The sequence below is a fragment of the Lynx canadensis genome, chromosome B2, assembly GCF_007474595.2.
Source record: "Lynx canadensis isolate LIC74 chromosome B2, mLynCan4.pri.v2, whole genome shotgun sequence".
NCBI lineage: Eukaryota > Metazoa > Chordata > Mammalia > Carnivora > Felidae > Lynx > Lynx canadensis.
The window spans coordinates 51,565,291-51,582,509 of NC_044307.1; positions in this window are offsets into that span (position 1 = coordinate 51,565,291).

The following is a 17,219-nucleotide window of genomic DNA, read 5'->3' on the forward strand; positions in this document are numbered from 1 at the left end:
AATTAAAAAAAAGTTATGAACAGTAAAAATATTTTGCAATGTTTTCTACCCTCTGTGGACTCATTTTAGTTGTAATGTTAATTTCTTTGTGATAACGTATTTTACCTACAAACCATTCCAGGTGCAAAAAGTTTAACACAGGGTTCCGTTCATTCCTAGTGCTCAAGAAAGTGAAGATGCCCATATCCTAATTGAGATTTTGTGTTTTCCCTGTGGAATGTCATCAGTGTATAACTCAATAGGCCTCCACCCTGACTTCACATTAGAATAATCTAGAGATTTTTCTAAAATTAAATCACAACAGGGAGGGGTTGTGGGGCTCGACATTTGCATTTTAGAAGCTCCGCAAGTAATCTTGGTGTTGCCAAGACTGAGAACCACTCTATGAGCACTTCAGGCACGTTCAGTGGGTTAGCTAGACATTTTGGAGATGGGGAGACAGGTTCTAAAATGACTCCTAGACTGGCCTGCAGGGGTCCCAGATGTACCCCTGCACACACAATAAGAATGATATTCAAATGCCTTCTTTCAGTGCAGTGTGGTCATGTTATTGTTTTCTTCCTAAATTGCTTTTATCCCAAACCTTCTGAAATCTAGAAAAGTGCATAGTTGAAAAAACCATGGTTTTTCTGTACCAGCTATTGACTTTTTTCTCTTATTTTGCATTTGGATATTTTTTTTTCCTGTTACATATTCTGTTGCACTGAAAGCACTTTATCATATTTACCTACTAACTGGATTTTTCTCACCTCAGCCCCCTTGTGAGAAAATGGAGATTTTTTTTTTCCCCAACAAATGTGTGCAAGTGAGATCCTTGGAAATAAGCAAGTAATCACAGATTAAACCTCTTTCTGCCTTGTCTTTCTCCTTCCCTCAGTGACTTCTGATTTGGTCCTTGAGCCTCTGGCACATTCACTTATTAAATCTGTGGGGAAATAAATGCTACCTGCTCACTCACACCCAAATCTGGCTTAGATTCTCCTCTGAGCTGTACTGCATTTAGAAAGCTGTATTCTCTTGATTAATTCACCTGTGTTGGCATTGCTGCCTAAACTGTAAGCCTGTAGAAGGGAATACGAGAGAGCTACTTGGATTATTTTCTCAGTGCCTACCAGTCTCTGGCACATGGAAAGGGCTGAAATATTTTAATACACGAAAGTTATCAAAGGCAAGATTCTCTTCTTCAATGAAATACCACATTTCAATGCAATTGATGCCGTGCGTGCCTGCTCTTCCCTCTGCCCCTAACCTTCAGAGGTGATGCACATGTTGGGTGAAGTTAAAAGGTGGAGAGACTTTTCTGTGCAGAGAGAGGTCTGCCCAGCATTCAGCCCTTCCTTCAGAACTGGTCTTTCAACTTTTCACTGGGGAAAACGTGTGGAAGTGGTCTGCTCCGCCCTCTAGTGGTGGCCAAGTTGGAGAACACCTTCAAAGACTAGGAATTACTACTCTGTAAAAGCTCTCCAGAATAGTATCGAAACTCCAGTTAGTATAATAATCTGTGTATTATATACACGTTGTTATCTGAGCCTTCATTTTCTGTTTTTTTATAAGAGGCTTGCAGTCCGTTGGTCAAAGGTCTGTAGTCATACATGGGAGGACGTCTCCAGAAGGGTGTTTAAGATCAGAGTCCTTACCACTCTAAATGTTGGGCGTCCCAGCAGCCCCATCAAAGGAGTACATAGGCCCCTTCGAATGTTTTCTCCCTTCCATACCCAGGTGTTTTCCCATATGGCAAAGGGGTACCTGTGCAGATCAGGTTTGGTAAGGCCCCAGGTATTACAGTCCCTTAGGGTAAAAACTCAAACACAATTCTACAATAACAATCCAATGTGGTCCAGAACAGTTGATCCATTATATACCCCCAGGTGTTTAAACAAGCCTCACTGACTTAAATAAAATTACTTTGTTTCTGAGTTTTGCTGTTGTTGATAGCAGTGGTGGTGTGGTAATTTTTTGTTTGTTGGCTTTTTAATTCAATCATGACAATAGAAACTATTGCTGGTGCTTGGGGGAAGAAATCTAGAATATCACTGAAGCCAGCAGCTTTGTGGAACCTACCACATAAAATATGTTGATAAAGGTAAAGGACATGCTGATTCTAATCTGACCTTTTCCAGATAGGGGCTATGTACAAGATGAGGGAAAATAGGGGAAAGAACATAGCATCTGCAAAGAGAACATGCCCACTGCCTGAGAACGGTGCTGTCTTCTGTGGCCGGCATTTTGTTGGCAAATTGCAAACACTTTCTCCAAATTGCAGGCACATTTTGAGTCCTGACAATGTGGCTCATGAGGCAATTTGTAGTCAGTTTCTTTCACAAAATGATGATGTTTAAGAACATCTTGTAATTAGGTCAAAGGAAAACAGTGTTTATTCTATGAGCTGAGAATAGGCAGCATGTCTGCGTTCTAATTAACCCAGTGGTTGATTCACTAATGCCAAGCGTCTGTTGTCAAGGAAGATATTAAAGCAGTTCCGCAGGTAACATTTTTCAAGGGGCTTCTTTCTAACAGCAGTTCACACGGGCAAACGATGGTAGCAATGCATACCCTAACCCAGTCTGATGAAATGTTTACCTACTAATTGGATTTTTCTCACCTCACCCCCTTGTGAGAAAATGGAGATTTTTTCCCCCAACAAATGTGTGTAAGTGAGGTCCTTGGAAATAAGCAAGTAATCACAGATCAAAGTATTAGCCCATGCATTCTGAACAAGCACAAACAGCAAGGCTCAAGAGAGAAAGCTCTGTTTTGTTTTCAATGCTAGATCACAATCGGCTCCTTCAGAGCCCCAGAGAGCCAGAGTCAGAACAGGCTGCCTCGGGAGCTCTTGTTCCACATTATGCTTTCCTTTTGCAGAGTTAAGGCTTTGACTGAAATGCTAATTGTGAAAAAAATCTCCTCGGGAGCTTGTAGGGTTCCACTCTGTCCCACTTGGAGATAGTTATGAAGTCCCTTTCTGATAAAGCTCCACAATCCTACAAAAAGTCAGACTAATTAATGAAAAAACAGGACTTCACCTGATACCTCAAAGTTGAAGGATGGAGTAGAAAATTAGCCTTAGTCACTTCAGTGTGGCAGAAATGCTAGGTATTCCTGCTGCCCAAATTCCTCTGTCCATTCTCGATAACACATTAAACACACACACACACATACACACACACACACACACACACACACAAACACACACACCTTTTAGTCTTTTTGGGGAGTGTGTTTCCTTCCTGATGTTTCTTCATGTGGGAGGCAGGTTAAGGAGAGAAGGGATTGTCTAGGTGGAGGGAAGAGGCTGGATTTAAGAACCTTAATCCTTTTCCAGAGGCACGAACCTAGACATAGCAGGACTCCAGTCTCTGCAAATTTAGACAGATACCCAAGCTATGGCTCTCATGCTCAGCGCCTCACTTTCCCTCCTGTGCAGGCTGCCACCCTCAGTCCTGACTTCCCTTTACTGCCTCTGTGACCATCCTCCTCTTGAAGGAAAGCTGCCTTTGGAATAGTCTGCCCTTCTTGGCTCTTGACTGATAAGAAAGGGCTGGAGAAAATCCTGCATGGCTATATATGTCTCTCTCTCTCTGTCCATATAAATATATGTACATAGATATATACATCTTTGGGGTCCTCTCTAATGCAGTTGTCTACTGCCCACCGAAATCTCAAAAAATCTTCCACTTCCTGCCCACCCTTTAATTTTGTTGTGAGGCCAGGGAGATCAAATATGAAACCTCCCATTTTAACCTGTGGGTTGCTGAGGCTGAAAATCTGAACAGGGTTGGCCCTGAGCAAAATTGTGAAATAGCTATTAGGTATCTTCCTTTACCTTTAGCTTCTCTTCCCTCCCTGTCTGCCTCCCTTTAATGCCTCTTCTTTGTTTATTCTATGCAGAGCCTTCCAAGAGCAAATTCTCAGCTAGCTCCAAATCCTTCCACCTTCCACCTCTTTAACTTATCACCAATAGGGTCTCAAGGCATTTTAATTCCCTGCTGTGACAAGCTGGTGGGTAGGGAATCCTTTCTGTCCCCTAGGATCATGCTTCTGGAGAGCCTGCCTTGGGATAGGTATGGTCAAGTTCTCCCTGGAAACGTCAGGCTCTCCAAAAACCTGTTCTAGCACTCTGCTCCATCACCAGCATAACCTGCAAAATGTGGATTTTCTTTAAACAGAAGATTGGCAATAGTTACTGATGTGAATTTTTCTGTTTTCATTTGCTTTTTTGATCTCAGAGGGATTTCTTATCGCTTTAATCCAAGCAGCTACTGTTTTCATGGGACACAACAATTTTTTCAGATACAATTTTTTTTTTCCCAAAAGGAACAAGCCTGGGTGAACAAAGATCTGGGTTCTCATTCTTACCTGCCAGTGAGTAGTTGTGTGACCTTGAGCACGTTGCATCCATTCATTCTACAAGCATGAGAACCCTGCTCTGTGCCAGGCACTGGGATATAATGGTGAAGGCGGCACAGGAAACTGATTCAAGAAACAGGACATTACAGCTTGCTGTATAGGAGGTTTGCCCAGGGCACCCAAGAAGAGAGAGGAATGCACTTTGAAGTTTCTTTGGAGGGGGGGACCTTTCACAAAGCAGGTAGAATGTCAGCTCTAGTGCTGTGAAAGACTTTGTCAGCTGCACTAGACTGCAGGCTTTTGGACAGCACCTACTGCTTTGAAAGCTGTGTGTTTGAAAAATATATATTTCTACTGGTGGTGATAGTTAACATTTGATCGTGCACATGTGACTTTTGATGTCTAAGGTTGACAAATGTCTCACCTCCCAAGTAATAGACTTTTGAACACTCTAAGCCAAAATCTCTTTCATCTCATTTCAGTTCCATCCTATTTTTGTGACCGCAAATAGATCATTATTATGTTGTTTTATCCAACAAAGCCTATTTAGAATTATCTGAATATTTATTAGTTTCTTTGATTATGCCTTTTTGCATCTCACGCTTTCCTTCTGAGTTCAATTTTGTTCTTCTTGAAGTATTAGGGTTTGTTATAGGTGCACCTCTCAATTATTATTGTTATTTAATGGTAGTTTAGTCTGGCATAGGATGTTAGCTGGATGACTATCTTCTCTCAGCACTTGAAGATATTATTGCATGGTCTTCTGACTAGAGCATTGCTGTTGAGAATTCTCCAATCAATCTATTTATTGTTCATTTTGGGTACATGTTTCTGACTTTTGCTGCTAAGATCTTTGTCTCTGATATTCTGCTGTTTCACTACAGTGTGTTTCAGAGTGGATTTACTTTTATTTATACTAGTCAGGACGTCCATGAACTTTCTGAATCAGATGACTTATGTGTGTCATAAATTTTGGAAAATTCTTAGTCATTGTAACTTCCAATATTGCCTCTTGCTTATTTCTTCGTATATTTTCCTTCGGGAGCTCCTGTTAGGTAACATTTCATCTCATCCCCAATGTCTCTTCATCTCTGTTCACAGTTTTCATCTCGTAATCTCTCTGTGATTCATGCTCACATATACCTCCAGTTTGACAGTGCTCTCTTAGCCCTTCCTAATCTGCCTATTGAGTTTTTAATTTCAAAGAATGCATTTTTGTGTTTCTTTTTCCCCCTCATCTTTGCAGTTTTATTTTTCTCCTGATTCTTATTGTTTTATGCTTCAGATTCTGTGTCTCCCTCTCTCTCTCCCCCTTCCCGCTCACACTCTGTCTCTCTCTCTCTCTAAAATAAACATTTAAAAAAATTTTAAAAGAATGTTTGGTATAACTCATTAAGCATTTCTAAGTGTTTTATCATTGGGGGTTCTACAATTTTCTATATTGTTAGAAATGAACACCCCTATATACTCTAAGAAGTAGATCACAAAGGAATTTTAACTAGGCAGAATCATTTTGGTTTTTGTTTTTGGGTTGTTGTTTTGCTTTTATTTCATTTTATTTTATTTTTTATACTCTCAGGACTAGAATTTAGTGATTCATCACTTACATATAACATCCAGTCTCATCCCAACAAGTGCCCTCCTTAATGCCCATTGCCCATTTAACCCATACTCCCACCCAACACCCCACCAGCAACCCTCAATTTGTCCTCTGTATTTAGGAGTCAGAAATCATTCTGTTATGTGAAAGGGTGGTCATATTTGATAGCTAATGTGCTAATGAGAACTAGCTGTGTTTAACATACTATTACCCAAAAAATTGGGAATAGGGGACTTAAATGAATCAAGAACAAAACTAACGCTTTTTGAGGGAAGAGGTAATCAAGAAGGAAATGATACAGCTGTAGGGGGCCTCAGAGATTAATGCATTCATTCATTCATCAGTTTTTTTATTTATGTTTCCTATGACCCAGAAACCGCCGGAGATGTAGTTCTTCCCTTTACAAAGCTCACCTGCTGTTGGGCAGCAACACCGTGAACAGTAAACAAATGATTTAATAACGTAGATGGTGATAAAGGCTACAGAGAAATAGAGGGACTGGGAGGTGTTAGTTTCCATGAAGTAGCGTCAGCTGAGTGCTAAACATTTAGAAGGAGCCCATCATGAGAAGAGCTAGGGAAGGACACTCCAGTAGGGAGATAGCCTGCAATCCAGCTGGTGGAGCGCATAGGGAATCCAAGGGAGAAACCAGAGAAGACAGAAGGTCCTCAGAACACAGAAACTGACTTTGGCCGCAGTTGGGACTCTGATCATACCTTTTCTCTTCTCCAATCCCCAGCTCTCCACATGCCACTAATCCTCTTGTCAGCCGTCCTGTTCAGGCTCATCATTAAGCAAGCTGTCATCTACCACGTCAAATATTTCTAAGCGCTCACACGAGCCATAAGAAGAGGTAGAACACCTGCTTCTGTGGTATTTTATAACGCTGGCTCCAAATCCTCGGAGCCTTTGCAATTAACGACAATCTATGAGTTCTTGCACCTGTTGTTTTTATATAATTCTGTCCGTGTTCCTGTGAATAACCACTAATTATGTTCTGGTATAACAAATATAAAAATTGCTATCGTGGTTTTTAGAAAACAAAGAAAGTGCTTGATATGTTGATAGAAAAAACCTCTAGCTTTAATTATAAAATTCCCATATACCTTTGTTAGGTGTAGATCTATATAGCTGTGCTTCAGGTTAACCAGAACAAGAATAAATATATACCCATATATGCATGCATACATGTATTTATGTGATAGTATGAAAAGACTGGAATTTATTGTGTGTCTTTCCTCATAATATTATTAATTAAGAGTTCTATACTGTTAATAGTTTTTTTAAAACTATTGTTTACTTGATTTTGCTTTATTTTCATAATAATGATGTGAGGTCGGTAGTATTATCCCCCTTCTTTTACAATGATTTGAATATTGAGTCCTCAAAAACTGGACTGACCTGTCATGATGGCTCCACAGAAAATATTACTAAGACCAGAGTAAGGGTAAAGTGTGCAGTCCATCTCTGTGAACATCATCAACATTTACACCTTAATTTGCAATAGTTCAATATTTAAATAGCTATGTAATTTCCTACCATTAGTAGGAAGGTGGCTGTGCATGCCTTTTCTTTTGAAATAAACATTCATTGACCAAGATTTGTTATTGAATACAATATCAAAATCAAAATTTTGTCTGTTAGACATCTATGATTTTATTTTCTTTACCTTGTTTTTCGAAGGCCTTTCTATAGGAAGTCAGGGTCTTCTATGAATTCTACGATGGGATATATTTCTGAAACATTAATCACATGAGAAGGAGTTATTTTCACTAATCCTTTGTATAGCAACTGAAAACAGATCTCGAGCTGAGTGTTGAGAACATTAAGCTTCAACGTGAAAAACACTCCGTGGGAGGAGTGTCCTGGCATAGTTATGCTTTCCTGGGGCACAGACTTAATTTAATCTTAGCATCAGAGCCGCTAATGGTGCGGCTGTTGGCAAGATTAGGATTTGTCAAGTGACTTTCCCAGTGACAGTGTTGTCTCAGTGCTGGCACTGTCTGCCCATCCCATCAAGTTCTTTCAGTACACACTTCAGGACAAGTTAGAACGGCAAACCAGGGATGGGAAAGCTTTTCTGTTGCATCTATGTTGCATTTCGGGTTTTGTTTTACTTGCTCTAGGTAATTCTCTTTACTTCTTGTCCTTGATGGCAAGTACTCTATTCTGTGCTAATCGCCTGTAAAACACATCAGTCAGGAAAATCAACTGCTGTGGAATCACACACAGCTGATTTATTTTTTCTTTCTTTTTTTATATTTTTCAGAGAGAGAGAGGAGAGAGAGAGAGAGAGAGAGAGAGAGAGAGAGAGAGAGAGAGAGAACACACATGTGTGAGCAGGGAAGGGCAGAGAGAGAGGGGACAGAGGATCCAAAGCAGGCTTGGTGCTGACAGCAGAGAGTCCGATGCATGGCTCGAAACCATGAACCGTGAGATCACAACCTGAGCCAAAGTTGGACGCTTAACCAACTGAGCCACGCAGGTGCTCCCTCCCAGCTGATTTCTAACCATCACTTGAATAGCTAAGCTTTTGCGGGGGCACTTACATGGAGTAACAGCTCTTGGAAGCAAAGTAATGATCAGAATATAAGGCCTCCTTATCATCCTTTCCTTATTTATTAAATTTTAGGTGTCATGGAAACAGATAAAAATCCCAGCAGTCACTGCCATGTTGTCACTTGATTGAACAACAGTTTGGAAACTGAGACGGTACTTGTCACAAAGAAATTAGAAAAATGCTGTGGGGTCAGGCTATAGTTACTAGGTTGGGTGATATAAGTTCTCCTTCCTCCACCTCTACTTACAAATTTCTCCCTTAAGGCAGAAGTTTGAATCTTGAATGTAAGGAGATTATTATAGAAATCAGGAATTTTTGGAGCACCTGGGTGGCTCAGTAGTTTAAGTGACTCTGGATTTTGGCTTAGGTCATGACTTCATAGTTCGTGGGATCGACCCCCACGTTGGACTCTGTGCTTGGGATTCTTCCTCTCCCTCTCTCTCTGTCCCTCCCCGCTTGTGTGCATACACACACCCTCTCTCTCAAAATAAATAAACTTAAAAAAAATTAAAGAAAAGAAATTAGGAATTTTCCAAGTTAATAACAGCTAATGGTTATGTGATAAACGTATACCAAGTGCTTTATATATAACAGCTAATCCTCACCTATCCAGTGAGCCTGGTACGTCAGCCCCTTTTTACAGATCAGGAAAAGAAGGGGTAGAGCATTTAGGCACCTACAGTAAAGAAGGAATGGGGCAAGATCCGAACCCAGACAACCTCACCCCAGGGCCTGCGTGCTTAATCACCAGTATGTAGAACATGGCTTGCTTGTTATGTGCAGAGCATCTTTCTAGGTATGTCCTCAGGAATCTTATATTCTAATAAGGAAAGAAGTTAAGAGTCTGGGAGGAGGACGGATAATGCAGAGTCCAAAATCCTTTGCCTCATCTTCACGGCCCTTTATTTTGTGATTCAACTTATTTTCCAAGTCTTTTCACCTATCACCTACCATTTTCCTACCTGAGCCCTGGACTCAGGTTTCAAGAGAAGCTCTCATGTTCACAGCTCCATGCCTTGGTTTACTTGACTACAATATGTTGTTCTCTGTCCCCATTCAAAATCGGTTTTTCTCTGGGTGAATCTTAATGACTCTCCATGATGCCCTCCTTACACTTGAACTCATAGTATTCCTTCCCTCCTCTTATAATAGCTCCTGTGGTCCAGGTATAATTCTGTGTGCTTCGTATCTCTCACTGACACAAGCCTTGAGGACACCTAGAAGAGTGTTCTAGGGACAGGGAATGGAAAATTCAAAGGCTCCAAGCAGGAGTGTGTTAAGCATGTACCAAACCACAAGGAGGCCACTAACATCTAAGAGTAACAGAGAAAAAATGAGCTATATGAATGATCCAGGCCAGCCAGAGGTCTTTCCAGGTCTCCTGGATAACCCAGCACTTAGGGTTGCCCAGTGGAGTGGTTCTTTGGAAGATTATCACTATTGATTTTTGTGTAGCCTTAAAATATGTGAAACAACATTCTCAGAACTAAAGGGGAGAAGTAGATCAATCCATGATCATAATGGGAGATTTTAACACAACTCTTTTGCTAAAAGTTATAAAAAGAATGAGCAAACAAAAAAAAAAAGTAAAAATGTGAGGATTTGAGCAACATGATTAACAAATTTGATGAAATTAATATATAGAGAAGAGTGAACCAACTGAATTCTAGAAAGGAAGTCTTAACAAACATAAAAAACTGAAATAATAGAACACTTGCCTAGTTCAGTCAGTAGAGTGTGCGACTCTTGATCTTGGAGTCAAAACTTTAAGCCCCTGTTGGATGTAGAGATCAGTTAAGTTAAATAAATAAATAAATAAATAAATAAATAAATAAATAAATAAAACCTGAAATAAAGCAGAGTATGTTCTCTGACCACAATATAATTAAGCTATTAATAACTAACAAAAATACCTATACAAACTCCCACAATTTTAGAAATTAATAATATATTACTAAACAATCTGATAGGTCAACCCAAAAATCACAATAGGAATTCAAATATATTTTTAATTGAACGTGTTAAAAATGCGATGTATCAAAACTTGTAGGGCTGCATCTGAAACTGTGTTCCCAGAGAAATTTATACACTTAAATGTAGCCTTTAGAGAAGTAGAAAAACTGAAAATGAAAAATCTCAATATTTAAACAATGTAGAAAAAGAACAGCAAACTCAGATTAAGTAGAGAAGGTAAATAATAAAGAACAAAATAGAAAATAATAAAACAGAAAACAAATAATGAGGTTTATCTGATCCTTAAAAACAAAACAAAACAAAACAAAACAAAACAAAACAAAACCTATGAAATTGACAAACACCTGGCCAGTCTGACCAGGAAAAGCAGGGGAGGGAGGGTAGTGGAGGGGGGAGAGAGGAAGAGAGAGGGAAAAAGGAATTGGCAGGGTAGGGAGTGCAACTAAACAAGTTTAGAAATGAAAAAACAATCATTGAAAAGATCATTAAGGTGACCATGCAAATAATTTTATACTGATAATTTTGCAAATCTGGGTAAAGTTGACAAAATGAAAATCTCAATGTATCAAAATGAACACAGTAAGAATAGGAGGATTTGAATAATGTCACATCTATCAAAGGAAGGGAGCCTATAATTAAAATCTTCCCCACCTGAGATGTTTCACTAGTGCATTCCACTAAACATTGAAAAAAGTTATAACATCAATTTTACACAAACTTTTCCAGAGAATAGGAAAGAAATAGGAAAGAAATTTATGGGATTTACATAGCCTTTATACCCAAGCCTGACAATGACACACAAAGAAAGAAATTATAATCCATTCTCTCTCATGAACATGCATGCAAAATTTTTTTTAAAATAACAAGGAATCAAGCTTTGTAATAGGTAAAAAGAATAATACCTCATGAACAAATTGGATTTATTTGATATGTAAGATTGGTTTTAAAGTTAAAAATCAATGTAATTCATCACAGTAATGGATATAAAAAATCATATTATCATCTCAATAGATGCAGAAAAAGTTTTTTATAAAATTCAATACCCATTTATAATAAAAATTCTTGCCTTCCCAAACGTATCTGGAAAACCCACACTTAAGAGTTAAATATTGAGGGGTGTTTGGGTGGCTCATTTGGTTAAGCATCTGACTATTGATCTCAGCTCAGGTCTTGATCTCAGGGTCATGAGCTCAAGCCCTGTATTGGGCTCCATGCCCAGTGTGGAGCCAACTTAAAAAAAAAAAAAAGAGTTTGGGGCACCTAGGTGGTTCAGTCTGTTAAGCCTCCGACTTCAGCTCAGGTCATGATCTCACAGTTTGTGGATTTAAGCCACATGTTGGGCTTTGTGCCAACAGCTCAGAGCCTGGAGCCTGCTTCAGATTCTGTCTGTCTGTCTGTCTGTCTCTCTCCCTCGGCCCCTGCCCCACTCATGCTCTGTCTCTCAAAAATAAATAAACATTAAAAAAAAAAAAACAGTTAAATATTGAAAATTTTTTTAAAAATCAAGAATGAGACAAGAATGGCTAGTTCATTATGCTGGAGGTCCTAGCCAGTGCAATTAGGTAAGGAAAAAGGAAATAAACCCTATTAGAATTGGAAAGGGAGACATAAATCTGTCATTATTTATACATAATTTCAGATGTAGAAAAATCTAAAGTATCTACAGATAAACTGTTGAATTAAGAGGATAATTAAAGAAGGTCACTGGGTACACAGTCAATAAAACAAAATCATGTATTTAGTTTCTATACACAGTTAAATTTCTATAAGCTAGCAATAAACAATTAGAAAATCGAGTGTTAAACATAGTGCCATTTACCAATAGTATACACAAGCCATGTGTCTAAGAACCAATCTAAAAACATGTGCAAGATCTCTACACAGAAAACTATAAAACATTGTTGGGAGAAATTGAAGATCTAACTAAAGGAGAGATATAGCAGGTTCACAAAGTAGAGTAATAGTATAGAAATGTTGTTTTCTTACCACTCCAAAACGTAGTGGCTTAAACCAGCCACAATTCTGTCATTGCTCATAATTCTACGGATTGACTGGGACTCAGTGGGCGGTTGTGGTGGTGTCACTTGGAGTGTCTCATGGAGCTACGATTAAACATCAGCTGGAATTACAACAGCCAGGATGGCTTCACTCACTGACACCTTGTGGGGGGAAGGCTGGGAGGCTGAGCTCAGCTGAGACAACTGGGCTCCTCTCTTTGTTTCCATGGATCTAGGCCTCTTCCCTGTCCACATGACCTTTCCATATGATCCCTCCATCAGGGTATCTGAATGTCTTCTATGACAACTCAGAGATCCCCAAAATGCAAAAGTGAAAGCTGCCTGGCCTTGTTGAGTCATATGCCCAGAACCGGCATGATGTTGTTTCTGCCATATTCTAATAGTTAAAGCAAGTCACAAAGTTAACCCAGATGTCATGTGGGAGGGGACTAATTACATAAGAACAAGAATACTGGGTGTCATGTGTAAGACTAGATATTACAGTGTACTTTCTGGTCTTTAAGGATTCACATCCCGCACAGATAAAATATACTTACATTCGCCCCTCTCTGGACTCCCAAAGCTCATCCCATATGGCATCTTGTAATCTAAGTCACGTACAAATTCAGATGGGGCTCATGAGATGTTTTCCTGCAGATACACTGAGGTAGTGCAGACTGTGAATTAAAAAGACAAGTTATCTCTATCCCCCTTCCCCTGAATACACACAGACACATACACTCAATATACCTTCATAAGCTAGGGATACAATGACCAAAATAAATGCTTGCATTCAAAACAGGGGAGTAAAAAGGAGGTGCAGAGCGGTCATTGATCCGTAGCAATTCCCAAATCCACTGGGCATATGTTGCTAGTCCTGCTTCTTGGAATAGATCTCCGTCGCTCTTCACCCTAGCCTCTGGAGAGCCCTCTATCCTGCTTTTTCCACTGGATGTTTGTAGCTGAGAAGCCTTAACCTACTTCCTCCCCATAGAAGTTTGAGGACTTAGAGGCCTCTTTTCATTTGGAAATGTCTCTGCCCAGGCCAACACAGTTCTTTAAGAACTTTTCCGGGTTTCTGATGAATCAAGTGATAAATTGACTCCAAGTGATAAGATGACTCCCATAGATAAAAGACTCTCTTACTCTTCTGCTTCACTTATCCATTGCTCTTGAACACACTCCCCAAACAAAGTGGCTTAAAATAACAGCAATGTGTTATTTCTTATGATTTGGTGGGTTGTCTGGAAAATGCTGATAAACTGGACTCTATTAAAGTTATAAAGAACCTCTAAAAACAATAACAGAACAGACAACCTTGGGGGGAAACGTACATGTGTAAGGGGTGATGTAAACAGGCACTTCAGAAAATAGGATATCTAAATGGCCAATAAATATATGAATGCTCAACTTCATTAGTCATTAGAGAAATTAAAATTAAAACCACAACAATACTCAAAATGATAGCTAAAATAAAAGAGCTGATTACAAGCAAAATTGCTGGGGGAGTATAAATATACACAACTACTTTGAAAAACTGTCATTATCTGTTAAAGTTAAACATATCACATATCTTATGACCCAGGAATTCCATTTTTAGGTATATGTCCACCAGAAACATATACACACATGTGCACCAAAAGACATGTGCATGCATGTTCATAGAAACATTTTTTTTAAAGTAGACTCCATGCCTAATGTGGGGCTTGAACTCACAACCCTGAGATCATGAGTCAGATGCTCTACTGACTGAGCCACCCAGGTGCCCCAGAAGCATTATTTTTAATGTCTCAAAATAGGAACAACTCTAATATCCATCAACAATTTGAAAAACAAATCAATACATACAATGTTGACATAAATTAAATACTATAAAGCAAGGAAAACAAATGAGCTGCTCTATACAACATGGGATAAATCTCACAAATACAATGAACGGTAAACTAAAGAAAACAGACAGAGAAAGTACATGTTATGTGCTTTCATTTGTATAAAGTACTAGTTATGGGGCGCCTGGGTGGCTCAGTCGGTTGAGAGTCTGACTTCGGCTCAGGTCACGATCTCACGGTTCGTGAGTTCGAGCCCCGCGTCAGGCTCTGGGCTGATGGCTCAGAGCCTGGAGCCTGCTTCCGATTCTGTGTCTCCCTCTCTCTGCCCCTCCCCCATTCGTGCTCTGTCTCTCTCTGTCTCAAAAATAAATAAACATTAAAAAAAAAAAAATAAAAAAAAATAAAGTACTAGTTAGTGGAGAGAGGGACTCATAACTTTCCATTTGTTGGCCAGGTGATGGTTACACCAGTTGTTCTTTTTGTAATAATTCATTGAGCTATGCACCTTGGGCAAAAGTTTATTGTAAAAAGGAGGGAATGTGTGAACACTTTAATTTAATAGAGCATACAAATGAAAATAATCCATTCTCCCTGGGAGAGGCTTCATAGTTGAGTTATGAATGAGGAGGAAATGTGCACCAGGCCAACTGGGGGAAGAAAGTATTCTGGGAATAGGCATTCTTTAAGCCAAGTGACTAAAGTGTGAAACAATTGGCCATAAACTGGGGCTCTGCAAGAAATGTCATCTCACAGGCTAGGAGGAAGGGAAGGTGAGAGGGATGGAAGAGACAGGAAAGATCCAGGCCAAGTAATTCAGATTTTATAATGCTGTAGGAAGGTATCGAGAGGTTTTAAGTATGGAAGCATAGGTTCTGGTTTGCATTAAAAAAAAAAAAAATCAGGCTGACTACAGGGTGATTGGAAGGGAATGCCTGATAAAGTGTGCCCACCTCCGTACCTTCTCCCCAGTTATTTCGCCCGTACCAAAGGTAGAGTGAGTGAGAGGTCAGATCACAGCTCCAGAAAATAACAAAGCTCACAGGTGAATTCAGTCTCGCTCTGTGTCTTCAGCCTCATCAGGACCAGAAAGTCACTGGCTATCAGAACTGGATGACAGGTACAGAATTCTCAGTGATAATTAGTCCACTGAAATGTCTTAGTGCTGATGACTGAATCATTGTTCAAAGTCTAAAATACCAGGAAAGACACTGAAGTACCTGTGTATGCGTTCATTTGCTACAACTAGCTTTTCCCGTCCTTCATCAAGCCAAAACTAGCTATTCTAGGCTTTTCTTAGTCAAAACCAGTTATACCTGTTATAATACTTTACCTCCCACAGCTAGCTTGTTACAGACATATTTTCACAAATGCAAACTGAGAAAATCTACCTTGTCAGAGTCACACAAATGGGAACCTAACAAACATATAGATGTCCAACCTAACTATTAATCAGATAAGTGCTATAATTAAGATGAAATATCATTTCACAGGTACCGTGTTGGCAAAGATTTTGAAGTCTGACAACGCAACTGGGAAAAAAGAGAACCTTCATATACCGCAGAAGAGAATGGAAATTGGTTTGACTGTTCTGGAGTGCAATTTGTTAACACCTTATAGAGCTAAAAATGCACCAGTTCATCAAACCAGACATACCACTTCTAAGTAGAAACTGTCTCGAGATCCTCAAATTATCTGAATAAAAAACCAAGTGTTAACATTCCAACCTGTTGAGGATCAATATTTTTGTAAAATACAGTAAAAACATAAAACAAATAAAACATAAACATAGACAAAATAGGAGCACCTGGGTGGCTCAGTTTGTTAAGCGTCCGACTTTGGCTCAGGTCATGATCTCGCAGTTTGTGAGTTCGAGCCCCGCATCGGGCTCTATGCTGACAGCTCAGAGCCTGCAGCCTGCTTCAGATTCTGTGTCTCCCTCTCTCTCCGCCCCTCCCCTGCTCACACTTTGTCTCTATTTCTCCCCCCTCTCAAAAAATGAATAAACATTAAAGAAAATTTTAAAAAATACAAAATACAAGCCTGGATATGATACTTTTTTTTTTCTTGTCAGTTCAGCAGACATCAAAGTGCCCAGGTAATTTGCTTTTCAAGTTTCTGAAAGCTTATTCTCAATTTCTGTACTTTGTAGTCATTATCTGGTGATAGTCTTCAGTCCACACTTTGACGAGCCCAGACAATGCTAACGCTAGCCCGTAGGAACAAGGACATGCATCGAGAGGAGGATGTTCATTGCAGTACTGTTTTAAATATAAAAAAGTTTAAGTTCACTACCATAGTGGAAAATAAACATTATAGTCAAACAGTGAAACACAATCCAGCAATTAAAATGAATAGATCTAGGGGCACCTGGGTGGCTCAGCTGGTTAAGCATCCAACTTTGGCTCAGGTCATGATCTCACAGTTTGTGAGTTCCAGCCCTGTGTCAGGCTCTGTGCTGACAGCTCAGAGCCTGGAGCCTGCTTTGGATTCTGTGTCTCCCTCTCTCTCTCTGCCCCTCCCCCATTCATGCTCTGTCTCTTTCTGTCTCAGAAATAAATAAACATTAACAAAAATTTATGAAATGGTTCTCTGCTTACTATTCTGATTCAAAAGTGAGCGCAGAAAAAAATGAAAGTGCTGGTATGTCATCGAGCATAATGCCAATGCATTGTTTGTCACCCCCACTCCCTGACATAAGTGGGAGGCAGAATAATGGACTTTCAAACATGTCCACATGCCTAGGTTGCATGGCAAGGAGGGATTAAGGTTGTAGGTGGGATTAAGTTTGCTAACTAGCTACTCCTAAACTAAGGAAATCATCCTGGATTAACAGGGTGGGCCCAATATAATCACAAGGTCTTTTAAAGGTGGAAGAGGGATACAGAAGCTCAGAGGTAGTTTTGAAGATGCTC